This window comes from Opisthocomus hoazin, chromosome 15 (assembly GCF_030867145.1).
Source record: "Opisthocomus hoazin isolate bOpiHoa1 chromosome 15, bOpiHoa1.hap1, whole genome shotgun sequence".
In the NCBI taxonomy this organism is placed as follows: Eukaryota; Metazoa; Chordata; class Aves; order Opisthocomiformes; family Opisthocomidae; genus Opisthocomus; species Opisthocomus hoazin.
This window is the reverse complement of record NC_134428.1, coordinates 12,329,191-12,349,843: the sequence shown is the minus strand read 5'-3', so window position 1 is coordinate 12,349,843 and position 20,653 is coordinate 12,329,191. Positions and strand designations below refer to the sequence as shown.

At 52.1% G+C, this 20,653-nt stretch overlaps 1 protein-coding gene across 10 annotated transcripts in view; it reads left to right on the top strand.

The window, feature by feature from the left end:
- The first annotated feature begins 14,590 nt into the window (after positions 1-14,590).
- RHBDF1 (rhomboid 5 homolog 1) overlaps positions 14,591-20,653 on the top strand; it is a 37,250-nt gene continuing 31,187 nt past the window's right edge. For 6 of the 10 annotated variants that reach the window (XR_012765619.1, XM_075436525.1, XM_075436523.1 and 3 more), the window contains exon 1: positions 14,802-14,877. The gene's annotated coding sequence lies outside the window, so the exon portion shown is untranslated. Of the gene's footprint in view, positions 14,669-14,801; positions 14,882-20,653 lie in introns of those variants that run through there. The other 4 variants (XM_075436528.1, XM_075436520.1, XM_075436521.1 and 1 more) reach the window with 3 other exon arrangements.

Genomic DNA, 20,653 nt, shown 5'->3' with positions numbered 1-20,653 from the left:
CCCCCCAAAACTCCAAACTTACACTTTAGCCATCCCAGTGCTGGCAAAATTGCTTGGTCCTCACTGTGATGCGTGCAGGAAAATCCCTTTGTGTCTGAGACCCGCTACGAGCTGTGCACACAGCAGGCCCAGGAGGCTGGGGACTTCCCAGCTGTGCTCTTGCATTAGCTAGGAGAGATTTTCTAGAAGAGGTGTGTGGAAAATGCGCACCGCAGGCCAATCGGCTGCGCAGTCACCTCTCATACAGCCCTGAGATCAAAACCTGTCACTCGCCTTGAAAGCAAGTGTTACCCTGCAGACGTGAGGGTAACTTGTCTGGACAAAATATTTTTTAAATTCCCAGTTTTCTGCAGAAAAGGTGAAGCAAGTTTCACCCTGGTGAAATGCATGGGACCCTGGAAGCTGGCTGCTGTGGGCTTTCGTGGCTGGGCATCCCCAGGGGCTTTCTCAAGGAGCCTCTCTGCCCAAGCAGCACTGGAAACCCGGGTGCGAAGGCTCCCCAGTGCCAGGGAGCTGTGCTGGGGGGGCCCTGGGGGAGCAGAACGGGCACGTACCTGTTGCTCTTTCCAGAAAACGGGTCTAACACCACGAACTGGATGCAGGTTTTCAGCTGGCATGGTGTCATCGCTCAGCTGACTGCAGGAAGAGAGCATGGGAGATGGTACACAGGTTTTAAACTGAGCAGGAATTCCACGGCTGTAAAATGAGCTCTAAATTCTGTGCACGGTTGGAGCTAAGTTTAACCTCGATCCTTCCAAACCTGTGCTCATGTAGCTGGACATCTGCCAGATGGCCCGCTGTAGAAGACGTGTGATATTTTGGGAACAAGAAGGGATTTTTTTCCCCCGGAGCTTTTGACAAACCTCAGCTTTTGAGTGTGAGGACGTAGCTCAGGCAGCAGGGTCCTGGTACAGGGTCCCGCTACATGGCCCAGGAAAACCAAACCTGGATCAAGCCCACTGACGTTGGATGCTTGCAGACCCACAGCTGTTCCGGGGTTGCCGCGTGGCTCAGCACCGTGGCACTGCGGGACCGTGGTCAGGCAGGACTTGGCGCTGCTCCTTCCCAGTCCCAGCACAAGTTGCGAGGGAGCCCAGGATTCCCAAGCTACTCTGGGCACTAAGCCACTAGCCTCCTTCCCGTTAGCCATAATCACTGGTTTGCTGGAAAATTTATGAGACCTGCTGTAGTGATATTCATGAATATAGAAGCTGTTGTAAATGTAATTTGTTTCTAAGATTTGACAGTGTTTATCTGAGCGACTTCAGCCACCTGCCATTCGCAGTGGCTGTGACAGTGCTTCTGCTGATGGACTCAGATATCCATTAGCTTCTGTCAAGATTTGCAGATTCATCTCTGACTCTCCTGATCTTCAGCTTGTGCCAAGAAGCATGGCAGTTAGTCCCTCTGGTTTAGAGTTATTGCTGGAAATGTTGTTGCTAGCCATTAAATTCACTAACCCTATTTTCAATTTAACTTGGCTGCTCCAGTGTGGTTTTAAAGTTGTAGTTCCAACATATGATATGGGGTAAAAATAGCTGATGTCTAATAAGAATAATCCCTGGAGAAACTCAGATTCCTCAGTTTCACAATAAGTTGTTCTCCTCGCAACATGGCAGGCACATTTCAGCTCAGTGACAGATTGTTCTCCACTAGCGTGGGTCAACCTAGACTTCCATAGGCTGGGGAGAAGCTGTGATCAGAGGGGCCGGGAGAAAGCTCCTGAAAAGAGCCCTGAGAGCATTTCACATCATGGGAGACAGCACCTGCTCCAGGCTGGATGCTTAGGTAGAGTTTAGGTGACCACTACCAGTAGCTTCTGCATTTGTATTTAGCTTTTCCTTTTCCAAGTTCCTGTGTGGGTGTGTGAGAAAAATCCCCTGCCTCATCCATTGCTGGGATTTCTGGGAACCAGGCAGACTCTGGCTGCAGCCTCACGGTTTGGGGTTTAGGCTGGCGATGGTGCCAGAAATAGTATTTTGCAAGAAGCAGCATGCAGCAGTCCGGTGGGCAGTCGGATTCTATGGGGCTATCATTATCCCACGGGGCATTCCTGGGGTCTGCAGCGGGGCGTGGGGGGTGAGGGCTGGCAGCGGCCTTTAGGCTAGCCACCATCCCTGCTCTATGCCACAGAGGGAGATGAGTGAGGCCCTCGGCTCCACCGCTTCAGCAGCTAGCGAGTGGTTCAGGCCTTCCCACACTGCCCAAAGGGCAGCCAAGGGCTGTGCTCCGGGGAGCTTCGGTATAGGAGATGAAGTCTAAGAGGTCTAGATGGGCTGCGGGCGCCGCTGGGCAGGCCTGTGCTCCATGTGTGGCTCCCAAAGTCCTGTTAAATCCCGTGTCTGTGTCCCGAGGGGCTCTGGGAACATGTTGTTGGAGAAGATGGAGAGGCTGGGGAGTGCCTTAGCTTTTCCTCTCAAAGCCTGCCAAGCTGGGCTTACCACGGCTTTGCCCAGACACACTGAGCAAGTGCTCTCCAAGGCTTGGTCTTGTTTCGTTTTTTTGTTCAAGACTGAAATAAGATATACAAATAAAAATGTGAGGTGGATGGTACCGAGTCACCAGGAAGTTGTCCTGGGGCTGGTGGGACATCTCCCCCATGTGCTGCCCTCGGCTTGCCAGGACCCCTGTCCTCCAGGCACATCGCGAACTCCCTGTGCTCAGAGCCTCGCTGGGGATACTGCTCTGTGTGGGACACATATTGCCTCCCTCCCCCAAACGGATAGAAATATTTCTGTTTTCCAAAATTAGTTTCCAAATGTGCTGGAATTTCCTTTCTGTAGGAATTCTTGAAAATCTGGTCCTCATTGTGAAACTGAATGGCAACTTTTTCCAAACCCCCTTCTCTGGATTTCCTCACCCGAAGCGGATGGCAGATTTCAAGCCTTTCTGTTCCCAGGGAAGCTCTCAGGATTACCCTGCTGAGAGGCTGAGGCAGGGGCTCGCTGTTTGCTACGTGGCTGATTGGATTTTCATTCCAACAGTGCTTTATCTGTTACAGCTAAACAAAAGCACAGTGCTGGTTTAGAAGATGCTTCTCATCTCCAGTGAGACTGGACTGCTTGGGGACCTGGCTGCGTTCAACCCCATGGACACGTGCACCCCTGCACGAGTCCCTCCCGCTCAGCACAACACTCTCTGTGTGCAAAGGACTGTAGACCCAAGGGTCATGCACCCAAACCACATGAATACAATAAGACTACTTTACAGCAAGGCAGAGTGTAAATAATCTTATTTAAGAATGACATATCTTATTTTCCATGTCTTCTGGTACCATCTGGACCTCTGGGGAAATATCTGGAGTGGCCTGGCAAAGTCCCAAAGGCACATCTGAAAAGAGTTATTTTCAAAAGGCCAGAAAAACAACTGTTTGTGAGGGCTGATTTCAGAGTCTGACTTCACTTTGAGCACTGGCTCCTCATCGGTTTGGTTACCAGGGTCAGGCTTTTTTAAGATATATGACAAAACTCAAGCTCTAGACAGAAAACACAACTGCCTTTCAATATTAAGATGGACTCTTTAGCCCTAAACAACAAGGCAGATAATTTTATTTGAAGCTCTGGTGACAGGAACTCTTTGTTTGAAATTCTTCCAGAGAAGCATTATCTCCTTGCATCAACCAACCAGGTTCAGTGGGCAGCAAGGAAGCATCTATGCCCAGGCCTATTTGGGGAGTCTGATCCCAATGACTCTTTTGCTCAAAAGTAGGTCAGATTTTATTCCTTTTCCAGCAGGAAAATTGAGAGCAACCTCAAATACAAGATTTCCAGGAAACCAGAAGAAATTGCTGCTTCTATTTCTAGAAGCCCTGCCAGAAACAAGATCTTTTGTACTCCGGCTAACTCCTCTCCTAACTTTACTGTATGATTGATGACTCAAATTATGAGGTTTTGTTTCCCATTTCTACCTGAGATTTCCTGTTTGGACTCTTCCCAGATGCAATGAGAAAGGTTACCACACAGATATTTACGGACGCATAACTCTAGCTGCTAAATTTGTAATTGCCCAGCCCCAGGGCGGAACGTCCTTTTAGCTGAATCAGTGGCTGTAAGAATACAGCACATACTGTGGAAAACTGGCCTCGCTTGCAACACCGCTCACCTACCGTGCTGGCTCCTTTGGTGTGATGATGTGCAACGAAATTCTATTAGACTTTGTGATCGCTGAGTCTGAGTCAGCAGCACTGGATGCCACGGTCTGTCTGTCTTCCCTGGTCCCTGGTATGCCCAGCGCTGTGCTGGCACTCTCCTGTCCTTCAGATGATCCTTCTGGAGAGATTTAAATGTTTGGTTTTGATCTTTCTGGGGATCGCTGAGAATTTACATTGCCAAATGCATTTTTCCTTGGAAATGTCCATTTAGAATCAGTACCAGTAGTCCCTGCACGTAGCACAGCATGTATATGAGCCAGTGGGTTGTATAGGATCAGGGCGTCAGGTGCTGAAGGTGAATCACAGCTCAGCACCCAGGCTGAAGAGCTGGCTTATGCTGGAGATGTGTCTGGTCAAGGAGCTCTGCTCCAGTGGCCTGGGATCCCTCCCACACATGCCAGCTATGCTGCCATTTGGATGCCAGTGGGGCTGATGCAATGAGCCCAAAAGATGCGTGCAGACCTGGGACTCGGAGCATTGCCCTGTGGATCCGCCGAGCACGTCACCTTTGCTAATCAACTCCAGTTGCAGCTAGATCCAAACTTCAGCTCAGTGATGGCACAGAAACATTTGTGTTCTCCACAGCAACCACACGGAATGAAAGGGAGGTGGTGGGGATAGGCCCATTTCCAGAAAGGAAGGATCCACACCTTCCAGCCTACCAAGGCTGGGATGGCTGCCCTGTCCCAGGGCAGGAGGGCTGGGCCGGGAGATGTGAGCACTGACACGCCTCGGCTCCCTGCCTGCAGCGCCCATGTCCTTCATCTCTGGTGTCTGAGCCATCAAATCCTTCCACATTCCTGCCCTCATCCACCCTTGGCAGCGCTTGCTGCTCCTGCCAGAGGCGTTTCTGACCCTCGTCTCAGGAGCGCACCGTGGCAGAGCGTGGGTGGGCGGTGGGGCAGCTGTCCTGCTCCCGTGGCTCGTGAAGGGAGCCTGGCACAGGCAGCCACAGCCCTGAGCTCCTCCACCACCATCGCTGCTGCGACAGGCAATGTTCATGGCCCGCAACCCGCAGCAGGGTCAGGTGTGAGCACTTTTGTTCGCGTACAAATAGCTACAGCTGAAAGACCAAATGCTCAGTGAACAAAAAGGGTCCCCTTGCTGCCAGGAAACCACCTCTGAGCTCATTTACCACTGACCTGCCACAGATGATGGTCTGTGCAGTCATTAGGCAGCTTTAGTGGTCAGCACATCAACACGTTGCTGATTAAATAGTTCCAGCTGAGGACAGTTGGAGCCTACCATTGTGGTGTGTGCAACCGTGAAAGAGCATGGGGCCACTGGTGTGAGATCCTGCTGTCTCGTACCACCAGCCTGGTGAGAAAGGCCATGAGGACCCAGCTTGCTCAGTTATAACACGAGTTCAAGGGATGGTGGCACTGCAGGAGAAACGTGCCTATACCCATTAGCACAGGGATCCTTCCCTGTGGGTTGTGGTGTGCTCTTGGGAAGGCTGTCTCCTGTACAAGGCAAGTTGTTTTACTGGAGATGTCATGGACATGAAGATGTTCTCGGTTTTTCCCTGTGAGCTGCGCAGCAAGCGTGGCCGTGGGGATTGCAGACACTACATGGGCGTTTTCCGGCAAAAGGCTGTGTAGGAGGCTGAGAAGATAAACTATACTGCTGGCAGTCATGCTGAAGCCACAGATGGTGAAGAAACCACATAACCAAAATCTGGCCTTGAGAAAACATCCTGATCACCCCTGCCTGCAACCAGGAGCCACCACTGACGTGCTCACAGCAGACACTGGTTTTCATAGAATCACAGAATCACAGAATAGTGGGGGTTGGAAAGGACCTGTGTGGGTCACCCAGTCCAACCCCCCTGTCGAAGCAGGGTCACCTGGAGCAGGCTGCACAGGACCTCGTCCAGGCAGGTTTTGAATATCTCCAGAGAAGGAGATATTCATAACCACCCTGGGCAGCCTGTTCCAGTGCTCTGTCACCGTCAGAGTGAAGAAGTTCTTCCTCGTGTTCAGACGGAACTTTCTCTGATTCAGTTTGTGCCCGTTGCCCCTTGTCCTGTCGCTGGGCACCTCCTGTGAGCTTGTGCAGACCCAGGGTTTTCTTCTCCGTGGTAAACCAACCTCTGATGTCCCCAACAGGGACACCCTGCCACCCCTAACTGCTCCTGGGAGCTCAGCTCCCAGGTGAAAATCATCTGGACAGTCCTATGTCCTGGTCTTTCCTGCACTTCCCCAAAGCATGGTGGAGCTGAGAGGAAGGAAGGATCTGTGGATGCCAGCATGAAGGTGGCATTGTGTTGAGCAAAGTTGGTTGATTTTGCCTGATTTCCCTGCTATAAGTGAACCTAAGAGCTGAAGGGCAGCTTTGTCCCTGTTCCCCCAATGTCTTCCTGCAGGTTTTTAGACAAGACATTGAGTCCCTTGATCCCAGGGAGGTTAGTCGCTTCCATGGCTGTTGGTGAGGGTAGGAGCTGGCTGCCTTCAGTGCTCAGTAGCTTGAGGCTGAGTATTTGCTTCATTCCCTTGGAAAGAGCAGGAATTATTTACTGGAGAAAAGATCCTCATTACGGCTGGAACATGTCCCAGGGACCAGCGACCTCAAGAAAAAGCAAATTTGGTGATGAAACCAAGAGCAGAGGTGAAAAGGCCAGCCTTGTGACAGGGCCTCTGCCCAAGCTGAGCCCCACCAGCTATGGCTGGTACGCTGCCAGGCTTGGGGACCGCCGGAGGAGCAGGGTCTCCCCACGGCAGCGTGCAGGGTGCGGGTGCTCGTGCCCTGGCTCCAGCCCTGCCGCTCTGCAAACAGGAAGCTGGCAAGCAGCTGCTGAATAAGTCATTTGGGGGAGATTGTACCAAACTGGCTTTCAACTCCTGAATGTGTAGGAAGGAAAAAGCCGTGAATGCGCCTTTGTGACCAAGTTTGGCACTGGCCACACTCTGCAAGAGGGACAAGAATGTGGCCATTTAGAAGGGAGTCAGCTGCCCTTTAAGAAATGAAATGATCCCTTTCCTGCGAGGCTTTATTCAGGGGAGAATGGGAACGAGACAGTGAGCAGCTTCTTTCTCTTGCTGGCACTGAGGGCTGCGATCCAAACCATGGATGTCGGAGCACAGGAGACCCTGCTCCAGGGAAGCTGCACAGCCCAGCGATGAGCCAATCCAGCTGGTCCCTCTCGCTGCAGCCCATCTGCTCCAGGAGGAATCAGACCAGGGCAGCGAAGCTCTAGGTCTGCCCTTTCCCGGATGATAACGCACGCCCTGCGGTGATTTTGCTGGGACTCCAGCAAAACATCTGTCTGTCTCCTCCACAGAGCTCGGGAAGCAAGGAGTTTGGAAGGCTTTGCCCTTTTCTGAAACAATTCCCCACCCAGGTTTTGAGAAATTTCTGTACATTACATTAAAAATGAACTGCGTCCAAACATTTGTGGGTTTTTTTTGGAAAGGCTTGGATATTTTGTACAGATCTTTCCTTTGTGGACAACTTGAAATCCAGGGGCTTTGCAGCAATCTGGAATGGAGACACGCTCTGTCTTATCAAATCCTTCGGGAGGCTGGCCTTCTGCTTTCTGTCTAGTTGAAGCTTCGACCATATTCACTGGCGCAATTGTCACGTCCAGTGAAAACAGGGAGCAGGTCTCTGGGGCAGACAGCCTGCCTTAGCCGAGGCTCCGAGCGGACAGCTTGGTCACACGTGTACCCAGATGTTTTCCAAAGAGTGACTAAGGAGTTTTCTGAATGACTGGCTTTGGGACCTCACAAGTCCTGAAGCAGTGGGAAGCTCCAGATGATTTGAAAATGCTTCACGTGCCAGGAAAACAGAAAAACAAGCACGGCAGACATTTGTAGGTTGCCTCATGCTAGACCGTATCTTTCCACTGGGATCATTTGCTCCAAGTGCAGGCTTTTTGTAAGAAGTGTTTGTAATAAAGTGTAATACATGCAGGAGTCTTGGGTGGGAGTCAAGGTTCACAGTTGCTTTCTTCTTGGGTTTCATTTCTTTCTTGCCTTCCTCTGGTTTGGTGTCTTATGACAAGTGTCAAGAGAATACTTTGCTGGCAGCTTCCTCTTTCTACCATGTCCTGCAGAAGGTCTGGAAAGACAGAGACAGCTCCGCCAGCGCTTCCTCGTTTAAGGCCAGCAGCAGCTTCTTTAGTTCCTGCACCAAAAACTCTGCTGGAAAACAGGGAGTCTTTACAGTGTGGTGCATTTTGACAGATGTTAGTAGGCTTGCTGTTGATGGGGTTTAATTGCAAACAATCCTTCTGTTCCTGTCTGCATAGTGCAAGTGTTTCCATGTACACGCATCGCGGCCTCCTGTTTTGGTTCCTCAGTAGCGGGGAGAGGCAAAGAACCTGGAGATCCTGGTGAAGGGCCACTGGGATGGCTGGGGCTGGGGAGGAGAGGCTGAGAGAATGGCTTTTCTCACCCTGGAGGATGACGTGGATGGGATTGAAACCCACCTTGCACGGCCGGTGGGGCCTACAGGGACCCTGGAAGGGCAGGAGGCCCCAGCAGTGAGAAGGGAAACCGGCTGCACACAAAGACAGGGCTCTTCCCTGCGAGAGCAATGCAGCCCTTGGACAGGACCCAGGGAGGTGGAGGGACCTCTGTCCTTTGAGGTCTTCAAAACTCAACGGCAAGGCCACGCTCTAGACATGCCAGAGACAGAGCTCATCAAACCTTCGGAAGCTGGTGACCCCCTCCTCTTCCTTGGCTCCTATTTCAACCTGAAAAATCAGGAATAGCACAGAACGACCAAACCAACAAAGCAAGGGCCAGGAAGAGGAGCCACATTTCCAGCTGTACCTTTTCCGGTTGACTGGACAGCACAGGGGGACTGATAAAGTTTAGACCAGAACCCATGAAATTAGATTGTTTGGAGTAGTTATTACATTAAATATTATAGTTCCTGAAGTCTAAATAACGACAGTATTTCTTGCTAAACATGGACATGGTTGAATTATTTGTTGCTAGAGAGCGGATCTATGTTACTGAAACAGGGAGAGTGGATTTTACTTTGAAATTTCAGCCACTTATGTTGTCTCTTACTTGCCTGTGCCAAAACTATCCTTAAAGATTTGTTTAAAGTTTTACTGGATTTGCACAAAGCCCTGTTATTTTAGCAGAGCAAGTTCTTTAGAAGATTATTGTCAGTAGCTGAATTAATTTTTTCTCTGATTACCGAGTTCATGTTTTTCCATCAAGATAGCGTATCTCTGCTCTTTCTTCAAAAATGTAGTTTATTTTCGACAGACCAACCACAATTCCTCAGCTCTTTTATGAACTCTTTCAGTTCATTTAGAAGTAACTCAACTGGAAATCTTTTGTTTGTTCATTTGTTTTAATTCAATTCTCTTTTAGTTAATAGGGGAAGTTATGAGACGCTGAACTTCATGGTGGCTAATGCTGGGTTTGGGTGATGCTCTCCTTTCTGAACTGAACTAGACAAATCATTGTTGCCGACTTTGAAAGTTCTGCGGAGAGGCTTGTCCCTAGCAGCAGGTTGGAAGCCACCTGGGCTAGCCTGGCAGGATGCACTTACTGCCTGCAGGCTACCAAACCTGGCTTCTCCACCCGACATAATTTCTCGCAGTGCTTTGGGGATGGGCTTCTTTGGCATCTGTCAAGCTGATGTACTGTGTTCCCACCTCTTGTACACCTCTTCTTCATCAATGTGAGTAACTCGTAGCACTGGAAGCAAGGGTCACACCAGTGGCTGCTAAGCAGACCTGGCAGGAGGGGAGGCAGGGACCCCAAACACCACCATGACACTCAACAGCTGGCCACCCAGCTCACACTCCTTGCGGCTCATCTTTCTGTTCTGGCATCTGTTCCCCACTTGCAGAAGTTGGACCTTTAAATGAAAGTCACCGCTCAAAACTCAGGCATCCCAGAATCACAGATCACCAACTAAAAGGTAATTTGTGCAGTTTCAGTTCAGCCTCTTCCGTGTCTGCACACAGATAGCGAGGTTTGATCACATGCGTGGTGACTACGCTCCGTATTTGACTGCTTTATAAGAGTCCTCATGCGCCTTGTGGAAATAAATCTGTCTAGTTCTGAAATTCTGGAGCAATATTGTTTCATCTCTTGCCAATAGTGGACTGGAAAATGATAAGAGGCTTTCAGGCTACATAACAGATATTTTGGGAACTTCATCTTACTTCTTCCACGACATTTTTATTCCTTCCATATGAAACATACTTATATGTATATGTTTTATACATATATATGTTAAAAGCTCCTTTTTTGTTAAACTGGGGAGAAGGAAGCCACTTTGCTAAGTGATGTTTCCTAAGCGTTTTGGAAATAATAGCCTTCTTTACACATGCTTCTTTTTAGGGTGTCTTTTTTTTTTTTTTTGGCAATTCCCCCAATGGGTTGACCAAAATGAAAATTGCCATTTTGATCTGAATAATGGATTTTCTGGGTGAAATACAGTTGAAAATAAATATTTCTGTAAGGGCTGGCCATGAAATCCTAGTTTTATGTTATTTCCACTCCTCCACCTCCTCCTGGCACCGCAAACACACACATTCCCTGCGTCTAGAGCTAGGAATGATCAATTGCAATTAATCTGGGCAGAAAACGAAGAGCTTGAGTTTCGATGTGATTTCCTCGTGCTCTGCTGGGCAGCAGCTCCTGTGGCTGTGAGCGGTCTGGGGTACCACCACCTTCCCAGATCCTCAGCATTTTGGCTCCTTTCCTGCCTCGCCTCCTGGTTTTGATCCCCTGCCCCACAGGGACTTGCTGAACGTGCCTGTGAGGTGAATTATCCATCCTGGTTTGGGCTGAATAAGCTACGGACTAGGACGGTGGGGCTTGATTTTATTTTTGGACCTCTCCGCAGGGCTTGAAGTCCTGGCTTAACAGCCCATCCCTGCTGTGCATGCAGCCTGGCAGGCCTGGTGCCAGCTCGACCGGCAGCATATCCAGCACCTCGCTGGGTGCACAAAATTGCCAGGCTGGAGCCACCTCTATGTCCCTCCTTGCCACCGTATGATCCCGCATAATAACATCTGCAAAGTCTCTTGGTGCCTGAGGGTGACAAAAGACTTTCTGCTGCCCAGTGTTGGGTTTTTGAACTTAACGTAAATGGAGTTGATTATAAGAAATTCAAGTTGCAACACAGCTGCTTGTTAGTAGAGTTGTGGGATTTTTTTAAAGCAAAAAGTATTTCATTTGCACTCTAAAAAGTGTCAATATTTTTTTTTGCAGGTCAGCAGCACCATTCTCAGCTTGGCATCCAGTCTGGAGAGGAAGCACCGATTCAGATAGATGGGCTGTCAGCATCCATAGCGCAGGAGGAAGGGCCCTGCTGGGGCTGGGTGCTCGGAGCAGCCAGCGCTGCTCTTCCTGGCGTGAGGCTGGGGCAGAAAGCAACAATGCCAGCTGCATGTGCGGGAGCTGCAGGGTAGCGAGGAAGATGAGGAGACAATTTCTAGTAGCAGCTGTGTCAAACAGATCCCACAGTACCAACCCCAATTCTCCTGCCCACAGGAATCTCCCCCGCACACGGGGCTAGGGATAAAAACCTGACCTGCCTCTAGTGTCCAGGAACCTGGTTTATTCCCCGACAACGGGATGCAGGTGATCCCTGATCCATCCTGGAAATGCATTCCCCAAGGGGAATCCCCGTCCTCTGGCTCCTGGCAGCTCCCTCTCTGGTTCCTGGCCAGGCCACCTGCATTTGAAACTCCGTGGGACTTTGCTTGGGTTTCTGCATTATTAATCCTCCGCAGAAGAAATCCCAGGCCTTTCTGGACCTCTTCCCTGTTTGCTAGGACAGCTGCCAGGACTGTGCCACTGCTTCATGTCAGCGCAGGAGGCACTGCAAAGCCCGTGTGTTTCCAGAAGCCAAGGGGAGCTCTGCTTTCCCCGCAAAGGCTGCAATCTGATGCTCTCTGCTGTTCTTGCCGGATACTGGGATGCTTTCTTGGCCTAAACCCTGAACAAAGCAGGTCAAAATCAACTCATCCGTCTAGATAACTGGCGATCCAGATAAAAATAGATCTCTATGCTCCTGGTGTGTCCCAGCTGTCCCCACATAACTTAGGCAACGCATGCGGGCTGGAAGAGGTAAGGGAAAAGAGGCTGCGCTGGCTCGGAGCATTGAGCGGCTCCCCAGTCCCACGTGTCCGGCGGTGGCCATAAGCACTTGCCAGCACCACCATTTGCCTACTCAGAAGTATAATCAATACGCAGTGCAGCCCGAGAGAGTGCTTGGTGACAGAGGATCAGTGCTCCAAGGAGCATTGCATACAAACGTGCATGCAGGAGGGAGAACCGTGGGGTGCTGATGAAGACGAGGTATCGAACAAACGCATGAAGCACCCACGGGCTGTTCTGCACCACTCCCGGCCGGTGCAGACCCTCCAGTGCCTGGCTGTAAAAGGGCAGGCGTGTGGCTCACCCGGCTTCACAGGAGCAGTTTAAGTGAGCTGCAGCAGTAGAAGCGCTGCACTTCACATGCTGATGGATTTGTATTTCATTGGGTCTTAACCATGTCTTGTGGCAAGATTGCAGTTTGTCATGAGTTTCAAGCAGAAGGGAGGAAATTCCAGTTTCCAGCAGAGAAGAACGAAGCAAACTCATGTAATCACATGTTCACGTTAAACAAAACAAGCGCCAGAAGAGAGCTGTCCTTCAGCTGGTCCTCGGAGGCCACGTTTCAAACAGAGGTACTCGCTGCAAGCAGTCACGAGGGAGAAAACAAGGCTTTCGGGCTGGACGACCTGCTCAGGATCAGGACTGGTGGGTGACACTTGGCTTCCCCCCTCCACAGCCTACAGATGTCCCCTCAACACCAAACTGCTGCTGTGCACCAGCTCGTGCTCACGAGAGCAGCAGCCAGAAGCTGGCCTCACGTCCCCCTCTCCCGTGTATTTCAGGCTGACAGGACTCAGTGTACTGAAGGAGAAACACCCTGGGCGGCGATGGGAGCGAGGAGAGCGTATTCTTGACTGGGAGAGTAGATTTTATCCAACCGAGTGCAGATGCCTGAAGCTGCGCAAAAACATCGCACCCCACAGACCCAGGGGGTCTGGGCAGGGAAGCACAGGGGGAATGAGAGCTGGTGAGCTGGCGGGATGGGGTTAGCAGTGCTGTCTGCGAGAGCGTTACACAGGAGAGAGAACTCACGCTGTGGTGAAAGAGCTTTGTTTTTCTGGCAAAATGCATGTACTGCTGGCAGGAGGCTAGGAAAGAGCAGGGGTGGGTCGGAGTCACGCTCCGGCTCCAGCGCGTTCCTCCTGGGAGATGCTGAAGGGCCCGCGAGTTCAGCTCCGCTCTGTTACGTCGCCGGACACTTCTTTTCCTTGTTTATGTGGTAGAAACATCTGAAAATAATTTGTGCCTGTTGAGCTTTGCGGACAGTTCAGGGTTCTGCACGCGGTTTGGTCTCCACCTCGGCCAGGACTATCCGAGGCTGATCTGCATTTTCTCGTTAGCTAACGAGACGCAGTGTAGTTAGCAGGGCTCTCCGGGGGGCTGCCCTCGAAGCGTGGATGCCGTTGCTGTGCGTGGGCACGCATGGGGGTGGGTGCGGTACCGATGAGCTCACCCTTCGCAGGAAGCGCAGGCCCCTGCAACAGCAGCTCTCCCACTTGCAGGTTGGCTGGGAAGAGGCAGCGAGACGGCAAGGAACACGCGCTCCCCAGTTACTAATAGTAAAAGCATCTGCAGCTGTGGGCCGGGGACCCGCATACTGCAGGCCTGGCTGGAGCTCGAGCAAACCCCTGTGTGAGCAATCCATGCTGACCGGTGCTCTGGAGGGGACGGATGGAGAAACCTTGGGCAGCAGTCCCAGGACAGAGGCGAGAAATCGAGGTGGGAGGACGCCACGCAGAAAGGGGGAAGATGTTTAAGCCGGGAGGAAAGGAATGGCTTAGGGAAGGGATGATACACTGACCACATGGCTGGAGGAGGAGGTGTGAAGCACTCCATGGGAAACGCAGGAGTAAGGGGGTTGGGGAGGGGGATGGACAAGACGAGAGGCAAGGAGCAGGTGAAGAGCAACGAAACAGCACGAAGGAGTGAGGTGGCTGGGAGCAAGGCAGCTTCTGCGCCAGGGCAGCGCACGCCATCGCCGTGTGGGGCTCGGCCGTGGTGGGGGACTCGGCCACGAGGGCTCCCCGGGTCTGAGGGGCCCGGGAGCCGAGCGCTGTCACGGCAGCTCGGCCGGGGGCCTGGAGGGGGACGCCGGCTCCCGAAAGCACGGGGTGGGGGGCTCCGGGCCCGGTGGCTTCCGCCCTTCCCGGCGCATTCCTCCGCCGTGAGTCAGGGCGGCGAGGCGGGCCGCGCCGTCCCGCTGCCCCCGGGCGCCGGCAGCTCCCCGGCGGGGCTCACGCCGCCGGAGCCGGCTGGGTCGTTCCCGCCTGCCATTTGCATGCGGCGGCGGTGAATGGCGTGCCCGGCCGGCCGGCCCCTGGCACGGGGGGGAGGAGTCTCCGCGGCTTCGCGGGCCGAGCTCGGTGGCGCCGGTCCCCTCAGCCGCGCTGAGGGTTGGGAAGAGGGGCCCGACCCGAGCGGTGCTTCACCCGCCTTTGAGGTGAGTGCGGGAGCGGGGAGCGGGAAGGGGGGGGCGTCCCGTCCCGCCGCCTCCGCCGCGGCTTGGCAGCCCCCTGCTGGCGGCCCGGCCGAGAGGGGCGGCCCCGCCGAGGGCCGTTCCCTGCCCGGCTGAGGCAGCGCGGACCGCGCCGCCTCAGCCGGGCAGGGAGCGGCCCTCGGCGGTCCGCGGGGCGAGACCGGCGCCCTCAGGTAGGTACGGAGCCCGTCTCCCTGTCAGCCCCCCTCACAAAACGGTCCCTTCCCCGCACCGGGCGCCGCTGAGGGAGCGGCGTTGGACCCGCGCGGGGTCGGCGGTTCTGCGGCCACCGGGAGCTCGGCGAGCTGGCGGGAGGGGGGCCCGAGGCGGTGGCTCGCTTCAAGCCCGTCCGTGATGGAGCTGGAAGGCCCCTCCGCCACGCGTCCTGCCCACCCGCCCTCCCCTGATGCTGGCAGCCGCCTGGTGAGCTGAATCTTGTGGAAAACACAGCTTTTTTTACGTGTGAAGGTTAGTTTTCCTCTGGGTCGAGCCCCCGAAGTCGTTCCGCGCCGCTGTCACGAAGCCGGGGGTGACAGCAGCCCGGCGCCAGCCTGGTTAAAGCCTCGGCAGGATCCGGCGCCGAGTCCTTTCGGGTTCCTGGGAGAGCAACCTTGCCCCGCTCCCCGTCGCGGCACACGGGCGTAGCAAAGTGCCCCTCACGCGTGTTTTGACTCGGGCTTTTCTCTCCCGTCACTCGGGAGAGGCGAGAGCGGCGGCACGAATGGAGTTTTGCCCGGCGCTCGTCCTTGCGCACTGATTCTCCTCGCAGGTTGGCTTGGCGGCGGGGCGCGCGGAGTTGGTCGGGGATGTCTCCGGGCCGGGTCCCGGAGCGAGCAGGAAGCTTGTTTCCTTTCTTCCTGTTTTTGTCCCCATGGCTGCCTGTTTCCTCTGTGAAGAAAGCCGTTGCGTTCTGCAGCGAAGGAAAAAACAGCCACGTGTAACGGGAAGGGACAAGGCAGCAAAGCTGAAGGTGCTGCTGAATGAAGCATGGGACGAGGACGGAGCGCAGGGTGTTAACGGCAGTAACAGTGATCGAGCAGCAAAGACAAGGAGCTGCCCTTGTGCCGTGACCACAGGGGTTAGAAGGGCCCACTTGGGATGAGCTGGGGGGCAGATCCTTGGGAGGAGAACTTGGGTCTCCGCTCCAGGGCGTGGGTGAGTGCTGCTCTCCAGCTCTGCTGTCTCAGTGGCACAGGGTTTGCAAGAGGAGGTGGTAACTCGTGTGAGATCGGTTGATGTATTTGGAAGAAACAGATTAACTTTCAGGTACTTCCTTCCTGCAAGTTTTGATTGTTAAAAGGACTTCAAGAAAGGGCTTGTGTGCCTGAAAGCTTTCCTGCCTTTTCTTAACCTCCTGTTGTAACAGCTATCATCCCTCCCTCGGCATCCCTCTTGTGTCCTTAGATCCTCGTGGCTGCTACTGGGCAGCCCAGGTCTCCACTGCCTCTGCGCAGGCTTGTGGGGAGCCCGTGCCATTCCTGAGCTGGGACCCCGCCAGCCTCCCAAGAGGTGCTGTGGATTTGGAACAGGGGAACGAGCTTCGTTAGGGTCTCTGCGCTCGTCGGTCCTGAGCCCCCCTGGAAGGCAGCGCCTCTCACTGCAGTCGTGTCAGTGGTGTGCCTGCCCCTGTGCGTTCACATGAGAGGAGGTTAATGCTGCGCAGGGTAAAAGCAACCTCCCACAAAACTAGTTCTGCTCTGGGACTTCCCATGACAGGCCTTTTTTTTTAGGCAATACACTTGCAAGAGATCTGCCTGCAAACTGGCTTTTCAGGTTTTGGGGAAAGCCATGGGCTGGCCCCGGTCTCAGGAATGTCTTGCTCTGCTCAGCCCCGGTGATGAGCTTTGGATGTGGAGAGTGCTGCTCACCTGCAGAGCAGAGCAGAAACCTCTTCTCCAGCAAGCTCGCCCTGCCTGTGGCTTGGTGCTGAGAGCGCGTGGCCCTGACGTGCTGCCTCGGTCAGGAGTTATACGTCCCTCGGAGATGGCCAGCGCCTCGTCACTGGACTTGGCAGATGGCTCGTTTCACTTTTGTGGCGGGGAATGCAACGAGGCTGCAGCTGAGTGAGGTCGCAAGGCAGGAATAGGAATTCCTTTTGGGGTCATCAGTCCTGTTCCTCTGGAATCCAGCCCCAGAGAGTAGCCAGCAAGTCCCAGCATGTTCCCCTGAAAGAGGCAGGGTCTGCTGAGTGTGGCTTGATAGGACAGTTTATTCTGGGCACGGAGCCCACATGCTCAGATATAATTAGTAAAGATTTGGTTCCATTCAGTGTGTCGGATCTCTCTGCAGTGCAATCACAGCCTGGTCAGCGCTGAAGGCCTGAGACAGGCAACATGACCAGGAATCTTGGGTTGTTTTCCTCTTCTGTTCCACGCATCCAGCAAAAAGGTTGGCAGAGCACCCCATGTGCTGCTGGGGACGCTGCCTGCTGAGTGGGATTGGCTGCGAGCTGAAGATCCTGGTGTTTCTGTAGCTGTACCTCTTTTACCCGGCAGAAGAGTCTTTGGTAAGATTCTTCCCTTGTGAGTGCTGCCTTCCTTCCTGGGTTCTCTCTGGAGGCTTTGGCGTCCCGTGGAGACCATGCGCCCTCCTGGGAGGTTCTAGCATTTATTATGACCCAGCATGGCACTTCCATTAATTGCTGTTCCTGCAGCCGCTTGCCTGTCACGGATGTATGATGCGTTTCAGTAGAAATGCTTAAAACTCAAGGATGGGTTCCTTCGTTAACGTTTTCCCTGAGCTGAGGCGTGGATTAGTTTCCTTTCTTGAAACAGCTGAAGAGGTGCTGTGCTCCAAGTCTAACTTTATCACCATCTGGCTGGAATGAAAAGCACATGAAATGTGCGGAGCTCGCACTGTTATTGTAAGGTTGCCTCCCTGCTGCTGGGTATGTACCTGCTGCAGTTTTAAGTAACCCGCAGAACTTCTATCTTGCCTCCTGCTCAGGGAGCTGTTTTGCATTCTCTCTGCTGAGACTGTGATAGCATCTCAACTTGAGCTGCAACCTGAATTTAGTGGAACTTGAGTCTGGGTCATGGGCAGAACGTCCCAGTGCTGCTGGGAAGTAAAGTAAAGATGGTCTCTTTCCTCAGAGGAGGAGAAGCCCTGGTGTCCAGGATCATGCAGGTAATTGTCTCCCAAGTGGCAGGGTTTTTTTTTTAAGCTTTGTGGTTGGTAGTTTTGTTTTGGCGGGTGTTTTGTTTTGGCCTTTTTGTTTGTTTATTTTTTGCCTTGTTCAGAACTAGCAGATGAACCAGTTGAACTGGATAGACATCAGGACCTGTTGCTTACCCCACCAGTGTCCAGTGACTCCCCTCTGAGGTCAGCACCGACCATGCAAGTAACAGAAAAATGTTTAGAAGGGACAGCCCTAGCCCTGCAGCTATTGTCCCAAGAGATTAAGGAGGCAACAGGCAAGATTTAGTCTTGGAAAGAAATGGATCTGTGGGACAGCATTTCTGTGGTCATGCTGGCAGCCCTGTTTTGGTGTCCTTAAAGACCCCCAAACCAAGTTGGTGTGTGGTGTGTGCTCTTGTCATCCAGGCCGGCTGGCACAGAGTGGTAGAGACCCTCACTCCAGCACAGTGCGGGGTGGGCTGGGCTTGCCTGCCAGCTTCTCTCTTTTCACAGGCGGGCTTGAGGTGCTGTTGGGAAGGCCTAGGGGCAGCTCTGAGAGAGTGAGGTTTCCACAGGGAGCGGTGGAAATTGTGTCTGTGCTGAGGCTGCCTACTGTCGTGTCCTTGTTAGTTGGACTTCAGGGGTTTCCGACTGCTTGCTCCTTCTTTTCATCCTGCTCATCTAGCTGCTGTCCGGGACTGGCTGAAGCCCACTTAAGATCTCATCTCTCATACTTCTTGTTTCAGTCCATGCTGCTGTAGGAATGAGGAAGTGGTTTCTTTGGTTTTTTTTTTAATGTGTTTTGGGATGATGCCACAACAAGCGAATTAGTAACGGAGTTTTTGAACAAATCATCCAAACTATGGTCAAATCTTTTTGAATAACAAAGAGTGTCTGTTTGCTACTTGGTGAAGAGCTTATTATTTGTGTTAACCTTAACTGTTACATCTCCTAAAGCTACAGGGTGCAAGTTTCATTGATTGTGTGCTCTGTGCTGCAGAGACAGCAAACGTCAGATTGACATAAGGCTTGTTCTTGCTGAAATTTCCTTTGGGTGCACTCTTCAACTGTGTAGATACAGCATTTGTTTCAAATACAATTAAAGCTACTTTTTGCATACTATAGAAGTGTTAGAACTATCGCGATACAGACCTGAGCAGCGGATATGTTCTCAAATTCTGGGGCCTTTAGCAACAAACAGATCTTGCCTTAGTAATCAGAGCATCTCTAAAACACAGTGATTATTAAAGGAGATGTAATTTCTTCTCATTGAATGGAGAAGTATCATTGCAAAATACTTCCTGGCACAGTGCAGACTTCCTCGGGGAGAAGAGATACCGAGACATGCCTGATCTTGCCTTTTCTGGAAAGCCTACCTTTGCCGCCTCCTCCCCTTCCTGTTTCCACTTCGCTGAGAGGCTGCCCATTGCTCTGCTGGTCAGCAGCAATCCCTGCTTTGAAGGGGTTTTTTTTCTTTGAAAAGGAACAATCTGTATGAGGTTATGAGGTCATCCTGAAGCTGTGCAAGACGCTGCTTTTACTGTTCCACAGGTCCAGCACTTACATGGCTTTGACTCGGTGAAAGTCGGAGCAGCCTGAATTTTAAAACCTTGAAGGCTCAGACGCCTACATTGCTGAATACAGCTTCCGTACTTCAGGAGTTATTGCCCCGTAGCAATCAGCTCATGGGAGGTATGTTTCTCTGTTCTTTGAATTCAGAGCCCGGTGCTTTAAAGTGAACTGTAGAAGACAGCAGGCTATGAGTCATTTTGCCAAAAAGTATGAGTGTACCTTCCTTTTCTCTGACTGCTCGGAGACTGCAATTTCAGCGGAAACCGTGAGAGAGAACGTGCCATTCACTCAGGCTGGAGAAATATGGTTCACTTAGATTTTTAGTTTTTTTTTCTGTGAAACAGAGTTTGAATTATGATTATTTGTGTTTGTGTTGTGAGTTGGTGCCCTGGGCACGCATGAACGTGTACACACACCTGCAGTGCAAGACGATCTTCCTGCAGCTACTTTCCAGTGGGATAAAGTAGGAAATGGCTTGTGGCTGGCTGTCGAGCACTAGCAAGAGTAGAAAGCAGAGCGTCAGATTGGCAGGCTAGCTCTCCTGTGTCCCTGGCTAAATCAGCTAATGCTTAGGAACAGCAGCTCCAGCGGAACCGGCTCTGCTCCGAGTCCTTGGCTGTGTGATTGTTCTTTTGAAGGATCTTCACTGGGCCTCATTGCTATGAGTGTTGCTGGTGGAAGCAGGTTTGTTCTCTCGCTTGTATCCAGGTGAACAGAACTGTGGTCGTGTTGGAGAAAGCAGGTGTGTGATGGTGAGTGAGGATGCTCTGAATTTCAAAAGAACGTGCAAGGAAAGCTGGTCTGAATGGCTCGGATGCTGCCGCTTCCATCCTTCCTGAATGTAAAGTCTGTCTTCTGGTGGCTCCAGCATTTGTTATTGTTATTTCCTCTAAGATTCTTTTTTTTTTAGATTGCTATTCAGGGTGGGTTTATGTAACTTTCCATAGGAAATGTTGTCATTTGCAGCAGTTTTGAACTTGTTTGCCAGTGAGGCGTTTTTATTTAGCACAACAAACAGTGATTCTTTGCTGCTTTTAGTACTGAGAGTCTTTGCCATAGAGGCTGATTGGCTTTTGGTCTAACATAGTTTTTGGTTTGGGGTATTGTGATCTTTTAGGGAAGGTTGCTAGTTTTGGCAGTTGCTTTTCCATCAATTGTTTGTTGATGTCATATTTTCTAAAAGAACAATGTTGTAGTCACTAAGAGGCATTGCCAAGAAAATTGCTGTTGAGGTGGGGACACGGGCAGCCGCTATTCCAA